Source organism: Rosa rugosa, chromosome 7, assembly GCF_958449725.1.
Source record: "Rosa rugosa chromosome 7, drRosRugo1.1, whole genome shotgun sequence".
Lineage (NCBI taxonomy): Eukaryota > Viridiplantae > Streptophyta > Magnoliopsida > Rosales > Rosaceae > Rosa > Rosa rugosa.
The window spans coordinates 38,434,817-38,448,347 of record NC_084826.1 but is presented as its reverse complement, the minus strand read 5'-3'; the positions used below and the strand labels follow the sequence as shown (position 1 = coordinate 38,448,347).

At 46.9% G+C, this 13,531-nt stretch overlaps 1 long non-coding RNA gene across 1 annotated transcript; it reads left to right on the top strand.

The window, feature by feature from the left end:
- Window positions 1-5,132: 5,132 nt before the first annotated feature.
- On the top strand, window positions 5,133-7,409 carry LOC133723948 (uncharacterized). Its single transcript, XR_009853359.1, has 4 exons — window positions 5,133-5,267; window positions 5,430-5,562; window positions 6,062-6,125; window positions 7,238-7,409. It is a non-coding gene; the product is annotated as an uncharacterized LOC133723948 (long non-coding RNA).
- The last annotated feature ends 6,122 nt before the right edge of the window (window positions 7,410-13,531 follow it).

The following is a 13,531-nucleotide window of genomic DNA, read 5'->3' as shown; positions in this document are numbered from 1 at the left end:
GCAGCCTCCACAGCTAATTTAAAAGTTGGGTAATCGTGAGGCGCCAACCAATCTCGATAAATACGTAGGAGACCATTAATAAACTGATCAACCTTCAATTTTTCTGTCGCCACCAACTCAGGGGCATACCGAGATAAAGCAATGAAACTCTCCTGATACTGCAACACAGTCATCTCTTCAGTCTGCTCCAACTGTATGAAACTAAGTCGTAGACGACGCTGGGATGCCTGATTAAAATACTGATTCGAGAACTCCGTCTTGAACTCTTCCCATGTCATGGTAGTTGGGTCAAAACCCATATTCCTGGTACCCTGCCACCACAGCCATGCATCCCCGTCTAAGAGATAAATAGCCAAAGGAACCCTCCTAGCAGCTGGACAACCCAAGGACTCAAATACTCTCTCCATACGAGTAATCCAATCTCCTGCTACGGACTCCGTAGGAGCACTGGAAAAAGTATACGCCCCATGGCGTCTGGCACGCTCCACTGTATAGTCAGTACTAGGATTAGGGAGTGCCGCGGCAAAACGCTCAAATAACCGCTCCACGGTCCGTAGCAACCCACGAGGGACCTGCTCATCATCACCCTCACCAGCGGGTGAAGGGTCCCTACCAGCACGAGATCTGCGTCCGCGTCTCATTCCACCTGAAATTTTCCATGATTTAGTTACACCAAGGTATTTACACCAACATCTATCATCTTACACACTTGATATGTACTTCAGCACCGAATAGTATATGATGGGGAACAGCTGCAGTCGGGCCATCACTCGGAAGGTACTGAATACAATCAAGTATGTAAGAAAACTACAACAAGATATCGGCCACAGAATCTCATAACTTAGTGCCCTGATACCAACTGACAGAACCCGACCCAAGTTTCACCCCGAAACCCAGATACGAGCCTGTGGGGCCCACTTCAGACGAAATCCTAGCGAAAAATCGGCAAAACCTCCCCTAAAATAGGCTACCCAAAATTTCACAAAACCTGAACATGATTAAAACTAACTCACACTCATAGATACATTCCAATATTTACATTCCAAGTGTATATATATACATTCCGAAAGCACGAATGTCACCTTAACCTCAATACGATAACAGATTCTCAAGCATTAACATTCTCCAAAATAAGGTTATCAGAGCAGTATACATAACTAAGCCGATATCATACAAGGTAGGTTAAGTATTAACCTACAACCAAAACGGAAGCGCTAACTCCAATGCCTCTAGTTCCTGGACGCGATCTCGGCCAATCTGAAATCTGGGCATTTGAAAATGAATGGCCCAGGGGAAAACATTTAAAAACCGTTAGAGTGAGTGGACAAAACTGAAACAAGTTATGAAACAATTAATTGAATGCTTCCCCATTTCTCTTGTTAACAAAACCAACATGCAGCGAGATTTCACAATGTTTCCAACTCATTCCTTTTCAAGAAAAACTCATTCGATGACTAGAAAGGACTGTTGTCTAGTCATCTCATGCCATCTGAGAGGGACTGCCACCCAGATGACGCATCGATAGGGACTGCCAACTGGAATAGGAGGCGGTGGTAGAAGGGACTGCCAACTAACCACAGGTAGTTAGAAGGGACTGCAACCTAACTACCTCATGTCATCTGGAAGGGACTGCCACCCAGATGACGCATCGGAAGGGACTGCCAACCGGGATATAGTCTGGAAGGGACTGCCAACCAGACTATTACCTAGAAGGGACTGCCAACTAGGTAATATACTCATGCGTCAAAGGTAGCCTCCTTGTCAACTGCTTTCTTTAAATTCTTTTCTTTCCACAAAAATCACATTTACTCACATAGTATTCTAATAAAAACTTAATACCATGCTGCATGCATTATTTAAATAAAATAAAAGTCCACTCACAGTGAGTCTCGCAGCTAACCCTGCTGCCTGCCCGTGTCCTCCTCGCTCGAGGGATCAGTACGTCCTGTAGCAAAAGGACAGGATATAATTTAACCTCGATAAGAAATTAATCTAAGAGTCAAAGCTTAATCCTTTGGAAATTAATACTCATTACTTAAAAAAAAAATTCCCTCTAACAACCAATTCTTCAATTTAGGATGCAACTCTCGAATTTCGGAATTCCTTACAATTTCAACGCCCTCAAAAACTCTAATCTTCACAAGGATCGTTTCGATAACTTAACCAATTAAATTTCAATCTCTTAACTAAAACTAACCATCAAATTATAAATAATTCTCTTCCCAAAATCTCCAAATTCTCTCTTAATTTTTCCTTTTCAAAACACAATCTCCTCTCTAATTCCCAACAAAATAATTTAACAATAGCCTTTTACCAAGAGATTACACCCAAACATTATAAACCATAATAATCAAACAACCATATTCAACATCAAACTCCAACGAAATCTCAATACCCAACAATCTCAAGTCTAACCCAAAACTCAAAGATTAAATCCAATTCCAGTCAACCTATTTAGTCCAAAATCATCTTCACAACACACCCAACAATCTCTATACCTGCAACAGCAACCAAAATCAAACGGAAATGGCCGGAAAAATCAAACAACAACCAAGAACTCTACAGTACTGTTCACATTACTGTTCACACTCTCAAACACCTTCAAATCTTCCTCCACCGATCAAAACAAGCTGCAACAAGGTTAAGAACACGTTCAGCACCTCACCAACAACCAAAACCCTCAAAGAATCCGGCCGGAAACCGCCGGAAATCGGAGATCAAAGTAAAACCCGATTTTCCCATTTCTGGAAATTTCCTCTTCAAATCTCAAAAACCAAAGCTACCCAAGGTGAAAAACTTACATGACTAGGTAGAGAAGGAGGAGAGGATCACGCCATGCCAAGCGGTTCGTCCTGGGGTGGCCGAACGGCGACGAAATCTCCGGAAAACCAGAAATGACGCAAAGGGGAAGAAAGGAGGAGGGGAAGGTCGGGTCTGTCCTTCCTTGGGCTGCTTTGACTTCTCTCTCCTCTATCCGAAAATAAAAACTTATTTAAAAACCTTTACCAAGAATAGTAGTTTCCATTTTGGTAATAACTTTCCCGTAGAAAATCCGATTTAAACAAACTACGTGTCCACGAACTCGATTTTTCGTATACTACGGCATTCTAAAGGAAATTTCCTAATTTACCGGACTAAAGAAAAAGTCACTCTTCGGTCAATAACGGTAAAATGTAACTAGTAAAAATTCTAAGGTACGGGGCATTACATCTGCGGTAAGAAGTGTCGCGGGGAGCTTCTTGCTTGCGAGATGGAGAAGTTCCGCGAGTCGGTGTTGCGTTCAGCAGAGACCGGGTTACTTTACAAGATGAGGGAGAAGTCCTGCTAGCGGTGTTGCGCTTAGCGGAGACTGTCTCGTTTGCAAGATGAGGAGAAGTCCCGCTAGCGGTGATGCGCTTAGCGGAGACTTTCTTGCTTGCAAGATGAGGAGAAGTCTCGCTAGCGGTGTTGCGCTTAGCGGAGACTGTCTCGTTTGCAAGATGAGGAGAAGTCCCGCCCGCTAGCGGTGTTGCGCTTAGCGGAGACTGTCTCGCTTGCAAGATGAGGAGAAGTCTCGCTAGCGGTGTTGTGCTTAGCGGAAACTGTCTAGTTTGCAAGATGAGGAGAAGTCCCGCTAGCGGTGTTGCGCTTAGCTGAGACTGTCTCGCCGATTGGTATGCCTACTTTTTTACGGTTACTTCGAATAGACGCTTCGTCTGACAGCTCCCGACACATGGCTGTCATGTATTGGGTTGGCGTGCGAGTGTACGCCTTCCTAGCACGGCCGTCTCTTCGTCATTAATGCAAGTAATTATCGCTTTTGTAACCGAGGCGACGCCTCGGTTAATCCGGAGAGTAAGTGCGATCGTGGGGCACGTGTACGGCTGTCGTGTGATGTCGTTTTTTAGCGGATGGCCTGGATCCAGTTGATGTTGACATAAAAGAGAGGGAAACCAAGTGGTTTAACACTTTCTGCACTTTGGACCAATATCGTCGTCTTCAAGCTTTTGCTTTGAGCATTGAGGAGAGGGTTCTGCAAATCGTGTGATGTTGTTAATCTTGGAGGATAGAGACCTCTCGAAGCGAAGACAAGCATCCCAAAGCGCATCAGAGTTCCCATACTTCAGGTTCGTAATCTGAGCCCCGTGTTTATTTTGTTGCTTCTTGTTTCTGTCAGTTGATGCTTATGCTTTTGCTGTTCGAAGTAATTTATGCTATTCTATGGTGTGTCTGAGGGTCTAGAAGGGTTTTGGGGGTGGGTTTGGGTGTTTGTGGCAGAGAGTTGATGTTTGTGTATTTGCTAGATGGTCGAATCTGGGTTTTTGGGTATGCATATGTTGTTTTCTTGTTTTGGTATCTTCTGGGTTTTCTGGGTATGATTATTCTTGGTGTTCTGGACTAAAATCTGACATAGGGATAGTTTAGATCAATTTGGAACTAACTTACTTGGGTTTTAGGGTGTTTGCGATGGCTAGCGTCATAGAGATCTCGAGCAGTGAGGATTCCGGGTCTGATGTGTCGCTCAGCAGTTTATATAGGATATTTATTGACTCGTTGCGTCCGTCTGCCCCTGCGGGAACCTCACTGTCCGAACCACCAGACATCGAGCCATTACAAACCATACCCTGGGAAATAGCCATGGGTCGCGCTGGGCATCTAGAGAGTTCGGCGGCAAGGGAAGAGCCTGCCGCCCGTAAGCAGCGCGAGGAGAGGCGAGTTTGTAACAGCGTTGCTAGCGGCTCCGCTGATGTGGGAGAGGCTGGCGGGAAGGAGATAGAGTCAACCTGGGTTCTCTGTGATGGTACCCCTGTTGATGAGGAGGGGGTCCAATAACCGTGTCGGCCGTGAATCGTCTGTGTAATGCCCCGTACCTTAAAATTTTTACGAGTTAAATTTTACCGTTATTTACCGAAGAGTGACTTTTTCTTTAGTCCGGTAAATTAGGAAATTTCCTTGAGAATGTCGTAGAATATGAAAAATCGAGTTCGTGGACACGTAGTTTTTTAAATCGGAGTTTCTACGGAAAAGTTATGACCAAAAATGGAAATTTACTATTATGGTTATTATTTTCCTATTATTTTAAAGGAAAGTGGGTAAAAAAGGAGAGAGAGAGAGAGTGAAATCGGGAGAACCCGATTCCAGCCCCCCCTCCTTCTTTCTTCTTTTTTTTTTCTCTTCTTTCTTTCCTTTCCTTGCTGCGAAACCGGAACCCATTTCCGGCGAAATCACCGCCACCGTCCGCACCACCGGCCATTAGAGGATCCTCTCTTCCTCCTCTTGCATCTAAGGTAAGATTTCTGATTTGGGTAGCCTTGATTTGAGAAGAAATTGGTGAGGGATTTCAAAAAAAGGGAAAATCGGGTTTTGCTTTGTTCTCCGGTTTCCGGCCGGATTCCTTGAGGGTTTTGGTTGTTGGTGAGGTGCTGAACGTGTTCCTAACCTTGTTGCAGCTTGTTTTAATCTATGGAGGAAGATTTGAAGGTGTTTGAGCGTGTGAACAGTACTGTGAACAGTAACTGTCGAGTTCTTGGTTTTTGTTTGATTTCTCTGGCCTTTTCTGCTTGATTTTGGTTGTTGTTGCAGGTATGGAAGTTGATGGGTGTGTTGTTGAGATTATTTTGAACTTGTTTTAGGCTTGAGGTTGTTTGGTTTGAGGTTTCTTGGAAATTTGATGTTGGTAAAGGTTGTTTTGAATATTGTGGGTTAAAATGCTCTTGGTTATAGTTTAGTATTGAATTAATGTGTTGGAAAGTTGGAAAAGTGATTGTGGATTGAAAAGGAAAATTATGAAAGAATGTGGAAATTTTGGAAAAGGAGTTGTGTTATAATTTGGTGGTTATTTATGGTTAAGGAATTGAAATTAAATTGACTAAGTTATCGAATCAATCCTTGCGATGATTTAAGATTTAGTGAGGATGTCGAATTGTTAAGGAATTTCCGTATTCAAGAATTTAATCCCAAATTGAAGTGTGGGATTTTATAAGAATTTATGAGTAACGAATACTAACTCCATAGGGAATGAGTTTTGATTTTGAGATTATTTCCTTACTATGGTTAATTATATCCTGTCCATTCGCTACAGGACGTATTGATCCCTTGAGCGAGGGGATACGGGTAGGCAGCAGGATTAGCTGCGAGACTCACCTGTGAGTGGACTTTTGTTTTAAATAATGATGCATGCGTTTATTTCTTGAATTAATTCTTTATTTAATTATCATATTACTTTTCAAGCATATTATTTGTTTCCGGAATTTGATTATTGGTTTATCTCATGGATTTGCTTTCAATAATGATTTTCTGAGATGGATTATGATTTACCTCGGTCATGAATTTCGGATATTAATTCGTTATGCTCAGATTCGAGTTTGTGATTTATGTTGATTTCCGGAGTTCCATATTTAATTTCATTCATCGATTTGAGATTTCTGAAAGATTTTCTAAATGGGATTTCGATGGAATTATTTCTTGTTTATTTATTCGATCTTTGGTTTTGGCATTGGGAATGCCTTAGTAATGATTTCGGTTTGAGAATTGTGATTTTGTTTGATCTCGCCTTTCTGCCATTGATTTGAGATACTTTTGGCGTGTGGGACACGTCGTTGGAAATTCTTTTACGAGAGTTGGGGGAAGCCTTATGTATTTTGGATTTACTGGATTTTCGGTTATGTTTCCCTGTGCCATACTGAGGGGTGATTTTATCATGCTAGCATTGATTTTCCGCCTTTGTGGCGCGGTGATGGGATCACCGTAGCCCTTCCGCCTTTGTGGCGCAGGTTACTGTCTCTGTGATAGTAATTCTGTAGCCCAGTATCCTATCGCTACACTTAGTGGCGTAAGGGTATATTACGGGAGTTATGGGAGTTCTTTAGCCTGGGAGGCTATCACCCAAGCCTGAGTGGCTTATTCGTATGGCTATCATCTTCCCCTACTTATACTATTTTTGACTAGCGGGGACTAGTCTGAGTTTTCTTAACCAGCGGGGCTGGACTTATATTTTCAAGTATTGAAATTTCAATCTTTTACTCTGTTGTTGTGACTAGCGGGGCTAGTCGGTTTTCTGGAGTTCAACGTTTTTCGGATTATTTTCGTAAGTGTTTTATAAATGTTGCATGCATCCGGATTTTATATATATCGAAAAATGTGGGAAAGTATGAAGTTTTATTTTGTTTTATTCATATTAAATTATTTATTTTTGTCCACTCACGCTAACGTGTTTTTCAATTACTTCCCCCTGGGCCCTTCGGTTTCAAATGCCCAGTTTGCAGGCGAAATTAGTTGAGGTCGGGCGTACATTGGAGTTGAGGCATAGTCAACAGCATGGCTTCCGCGGTTGCCTTTGAGTTAGGTTGTCCTTATTTACCTTTCTATTAGAATTGCTCTGATTACCTATGGGATTTATGTTTTTCAAGTTGAGGTTTGTGTTTTGTGAATTGGAGATTGGTGTTGAGTTGGGGAGCAGGGTGGCTCCAGATGTATAAGGATGATTTGATTTAGAAGTGTAAATGCTTTCTACAGGTTTTGGGTAGCCCATTTTAGGGGAAGTTTCGCCAAATTTTTGGTAGAATTTCTTATAAGGTGGGCCCCGCATGGCCACTTCGGATTTCAAGGTGAAATCCAGGGTGGGTCCTGTCAGTCTGAAGAGGGCGTTTCGCCTTCCTCGCGTGGTGAAGTTGAGTCCACCGACGAGGGACGAGAGAGCATCAATTCTGCCAGCGGGGTATGCCGCCGTTCACAAAGCTATCTTCCACCAGGGGTGACGTTTCCGCTACTACTAAATCTTCAGATTTTGGTATGCGAGTTCGACCTTGCCCTAATATGTGGAGATTGTTGATGGCGCTCAACTCACTCTGGCGGTTGTCCGGCTGCGAAGGTCCGACCGTGGCGGAGGTGCTGCACTTTTACGAGCTGGTTTACTTGAGTCGCCAGGGCTGTAGCGGCCAGGTGAATCTCACGCGTCGCCAGGCGGCGCCTAAGTTGATCGAGAATCTGAAGGATTTGATGTCCCCCTGGCGGTTGAGCTTCTGCATGGTGACCACAGGGTGGGAGTACGATGTAGGGGAGAACACACAAACCCCATCGTTTAGGATTAAATTGGAATTCCAACCTATCCGAGGTTGTCGCTAGTCTCCGCTGAGCCATTTTGGCGGTTATCTTTATAAATACCTTCCCCCCCCCCCCCTCTTTTTTTTATATCGTCTCAGTTTTCTTCTTTGTGCAGTGGGATTGCGGTTCACATTGACTTGTGACCAGCGGTGTCGTATTGCAAGGATTACGGGGTGTTGGAAGAATCGCAACCTTCTTGATCTTCGCCTGTTCACTGGTTGGGAGCTGTTGGTCGATTTGAAATTGACTCGCGCCCTTGGTGAGTGTCTGCCGCCAACTTGTGCTCTTATTTTTTTTATTTTTTTTTTTAAACTGTTCCACGCTAAGCTGTGTTGTGTGTTTGTTCATTCAGATCCCGTTCCCGGTAACAAAGCCAGCCGCGACACGTTTCATAAGGCCATGGATCGTGCAGAACTTGATAACTTTCTTAAGGGCATGTATGCCGCTGGGCTGAGCGCCAAGACGACTGTCGTTGACCCCCAGACCCAGGCGCTGAGTCAATCAGAGACGGAGGTGGTGATGCCGATGCCGCACCACTCCCATCTTGCCGGCGGTGGTCAGACCGTGGTGCAGGCTGAGTCTCGCGCTGAGCGTGGGACTGCTAGCGGGAGTAGGATCAATGTTATTCCCGAGAAAGCGAAGGAGAGAGTGCCAGCCAATCGGCGTGGGCCCCAGAGGGAGAGGGCGGTGCCGATGAAGGAGGCCGTTACCATTGCGGGGTTGGAGCCGCAGGCGCCTCCAAGGCCTACCGCGACATTTATCACACAGAGGCCTCCTCTGAGGAATAGACGGCAAAACGACGTCAGTGAGGGTGATGAGGAAGATGATGCGGAGACCATCAGGGCCCTCCAACAGAAGAGGGCAAAACAGGCATCGCAGCCGGTTACTGTGGCCGTCGATGGGGAAGTGCCGCCCAGCGGTCTAGACTCGTTTGCTGCTTATGCAGAGTTTCTGACCGATCCCGAGCGGGAGTTTCTGTTCCACCTTTGTGAACTGCTTGGGTTAGGTGGGATGGATGGGATGGTACGCCCGACGGCCCTCCAACAGTCGCCGTTCAGCTTGGCCTTTGGGCACCTGTCTGTCGGGCTCCACGAGTTGTTCATGGCGGCATCGAAGTGGTCTCCCGCTGAGGTGCAGCTGAGGGAGGAAGTTGAGGGCCTCCAAAAGGAGTTGGAGGAGACATCCAAGAGCCTGGCGGACACCTAGCGCCAACTGTCCAAGGCGGAGTGTGACCTGGTGGACGTGCGGGGCAAGCTGGATGTTGCCATCGAGCGGGACTTGGAGCGGAACAATAAAGTGATCAAGCTGGATCAAGACATGGCTTTGCTGCAAGAGCAGGCGGCGGCGAAGGGTAGGCGTTGTGAGACCCTTCAGAGGGAGTCTGCCGCGAAAACCGCTAAACTGAAGAAGCTGGAGGCTGAGGTTGCCCAACTGGGGGCTGCGAGGAGTCAGGCAGATGTCGCCGCTGTTGAGGCTTACAAGCAGTCTCCGGAGTTCAAGCACACTTTGACGGAGGAGGCGAAGGCTGGCGCTGCTGCCAACTTCGACATGCTGGATAAGAAGGGCGTCATCGACTGGAGCAAGGTGCCTCGGCCTAGGTCTTCTGATAAGAGGGAACCGCCAGCAAGCGAGCCAGTTGTCAGCCAACCTGAGGGTGTGAGGTCTGGCAGGGGTGAGAGTGGCCAGCGTGTGGCGGATGATTCCCAGTGGACACCGTTGCCCACTCCCTCAGACGTCTCCCGCGCCGAGTTTTTGGCCGCCCATACGCGGGAGGACGGCACGATGGTGACGCCGAGTCCCACTGCTCCGGGGTCCGATCAAACAAGCCGCTCGATCGCCCAAACTACCCAGGTTGGCGCTGAAGGCGTGACTGGTGCTTCCAACAACCCATGAAGACGCTGCCCTACTTTTTTTTGTTTGTACTTGGACAAATTTTTGGTTGGGGAGTCCCAACCTATATTTATAATGAAATGCCTTTTATGTTGAAATTATCCGTGTGGTTTCCGCTGATAATATGTTAGCGTTGTTTGAATGTTTGGATGCCGATAGAACTTTGACTTATGCTTTTGTTAATCAATGAAACATTAAAGGAATTAAGATTGTTCCAATTGCACAACGTGGCGGACGTGGTCCGCTGAATGTTGTTGGCGTTGCCAGTTAACTTTTGTGCTGTGGAGAACAATGGTTTGAATAATTCTTCGTTTCATTGATAGCTGATAGATCAACGTTTTACAAAAGTGGGGTTGTACCTGTTGGCATGGGTAGCTTCCCTTAGCTAAATATTGCACATGATGCTCTTGGGCAGCGGCATGACTATTTGTAATAATACCGAAGGTGTTCGGTATTCCAAGGATGGGTCGTTGTGATGCCATCCTTGTCCATTAAGTAGAAGGTGTCGGGGCTGACGACTTCCACTATTTTGTATGGTCCTTCCCAAGTAGGACGGTGTGCCGTTGGCAGGGGAATGACCTCCTTCATGACCCAGTCCCCAAGTTGGAGGTTCCGGGCTTTGACTCTGGCATTATAGAAACGTGATACCTGCTGTTTGTTTTGCAAGTTATGCAGATGGGCCTTGTGGTGCTTTTCCTCGAGGAGATCCTTGTCGAGGCTGATGCCCTCGCCGTTGGTCTCGGAACAGTAGCCCTCGACCCTAGCGGTAGGCTGGGTGACCTCGATGGGTAGGACGGCCTCAGTCCCAAACATCATATAGAATGGTGTTTCACCGGTAGCTGATGTTGGGGTAGTTCTGATGGCCCACAGAACTTCCGAGAGCTTCTCCGCCCATAAACCCTTGGCATCGTCGAGCTTCTTTTTTAGCAGCTTCTTGATTATCTTGTTTGCCTCTTCGACTTGGCCGTTGGTTTGGGGGCGAGCGACAGATGCAAAGCTCATCTTGGTGCCCAGGTTAGTGGTGAAAGATATGAGCTCTTTGTTGTTGAACTGTGTTCCGTTGTCTGTGATGATGGTATGGGGGACGCCGTAGCGGCAGTAGATGTTCTTCCAGAGGAATTGAGTTACCTTGGCGATAGTTATTGCTGTCAGCGGCTCTGCTTCTATCCATTTTTGTTGTAGTCTATGGTAACAATGATGTATTTGAACTGTCCTCTAGCGGTTGGGAACTTGCCAAGTAGGTCCAGGCCCCACATGGAGTGAATCCATGGGCCGATGATTATCGAAAGGGGCTCCGCCAGGGCATGGGGGAGGTCAGCGTATTGTTGACACTTGTGGTAGGATCTGGAAACCTTTCTGGCGTCGTCGCCGAGTGTGGGCCAGAAGTACCCTTGTCGCATTGTGCAATTGGCCAGAGATCTGGCGCCGGAGTGGTTTCCACATTCCCCGGCGTGTATCATTGCCAGAACGCCCTTTCCCTCATCTGGGGTCAGACACCGGAGGTTGGGATGGTGAACCCTTGGCGGTAAAGTTTGCCATTCGGGATATTATAGCGGGTTGCTCTCCGCTTAAGTTGCCTTGCCTCGACCTTGTCGGTTGGCAGCGTTCCACTACGCTTGTATTCGATCATTTCGTCCATCCAGTTGGGATTGACCTCAATGTTGAAGATTTCCGCTAGGGTTTTGGTGATGCTTGGCTTGTCAAGGCATTCCACCCTTGTGTCCGCTGGACTTTGGTGTGGTTGAGCAGTTGCTAGTCTTGCCAGTGAATCAGCCTTGGCGTTCTTTTCTCTGGGGATCTGCGTGATGGTGTGAAATTTGAATTTCCTGAGGAGCGTCTTGACGTATCCCAAGTATGCCGCTAACTGTTTGTCTTTGGCATAGAAGCTGTCGTTGACCTGATTGACGACTAGCTGGGAATCGCTGAATATGTTGACGCTGTCACCACCGGAGTCGATGGCAAGGAGTAAGCCTGCAATGAGCGCTTCATACTCCGCCATGTTGTTTGAGGCTGTGAAATTGAATTTCAGCGCGTACTCCACGTTCAATCCTCCTGGACCTGTCAGTATAACGCAGGCGCCACATGCCTTGGCGCAGGCGAAACCATCGACATGGAGATTCCAGTCTGACTGCTGTTTGGGCTCTGGCTCCTCAGCGGTTACTATTGCCGTGTTGGCTTCTTCTGCCCTGAGGTTGGGTTCATCCTGACATTCAGTGAGCTCGGCGATGAAGTCCGCGACCGCTTGGCCTTTCATAGCGGTTCTTGGCTTGTAGATAATGTCGAACTCGCTGAGTTCAATGGCCCATTTGCTGAGGCACCCGGAATGTTCAGGGTTCTGCATTACCTGTTTCAGCAGTTGGTTTGTCAAGACATGGATTGTATGAGCTTGAAGATATTGGTGGAGACGTCTAGCGGTGACAATTAGTGCAAGAGCGAGCTGCTCCAAGGGGGTGTATCTTGTCTCCGCCCCATTCATGCCTCTACCGGCATAGAATACTGGGAACTCCTCCTATTCTTCTCGTCGTACAATGGCGAAGCTTACCGCTGATGGGGATACCGCTAAATAGATGTAGAGTACCTCACCCTGTAAAGGAATGGAGAGAAGTGGGACTGCCGCCAAGTATTCCTTCAAGCTCTAGAACGCCGCTTCACAGTCTGGGGTCCAGTCAATTACTTTCTTGTGGGTCCTCTTCAGAACCTTGAAAAATGGGAGACATATGTCGGTGAGCCTGGAGATGAACCGAGAAAGGGTGGTTAGCTTGCCCTGGAGGCTCTGAACGTGTACTTTCCACACTGGAGACTTCATGTTGAGTATGGCTTGCACTTTGTCAAGGTTGGCCTCTATGCCTCGTTCGCTGACGATGTAACCCAGAAATTTGCTAGCGGTGACGCCAAAGAAACATTTTTCTGGGTTGAGGCGCATACCATAGGCGAAGAGAATGGCGAATATGATTCGGAGGTTTGCCACGTGTCTGCTGGCCTTGATGCTCTTGACTAGCATGTCGTCCACGTAGACCTCTATTATTTTGCCAAGGTGTTCCGCAAACATGGCGTTCATTAACCGCTGGTATGTTGCCCCAGCGTTCTTCAATCCGAAGGGCATGACTTGTAGCAGTATAGGCCCTTGTCGGTTGTGAAGGTGGTGCATTCTTGGTCGCTGGGGTGCATTTTGATTTGATTGTATCTTGAGAAGGCGTCCATCATGCTGAGCAACTCATGTCCTGCTGTAGCATCAACCAGTTGGTTGATGCGGGGTAGCGGGAAGCTATCTTTGGGGCATGCCTTGTTGAGACCCTTGAAGTCTACACACATCCGCCACTTTCCGCTAGGTTTCTTGACCATGACCAAGTTGGAAATCCACTGGGGATAATTTACCTGGCGGATGAACCCGATGCCCTGGAGTTTGGCGACTTCCTCCCAAATTGCACGATATCTTTCCCCGTCAAAGGCCCTTCGCCTCTGCTTGATAGGATAGAAAGACGGTTTTATGCTCAACTTGTGCTTGATGATCTTAGGGGAGATGCCCGACATATCAGCGTAAGACCATGCAAAGACGGCG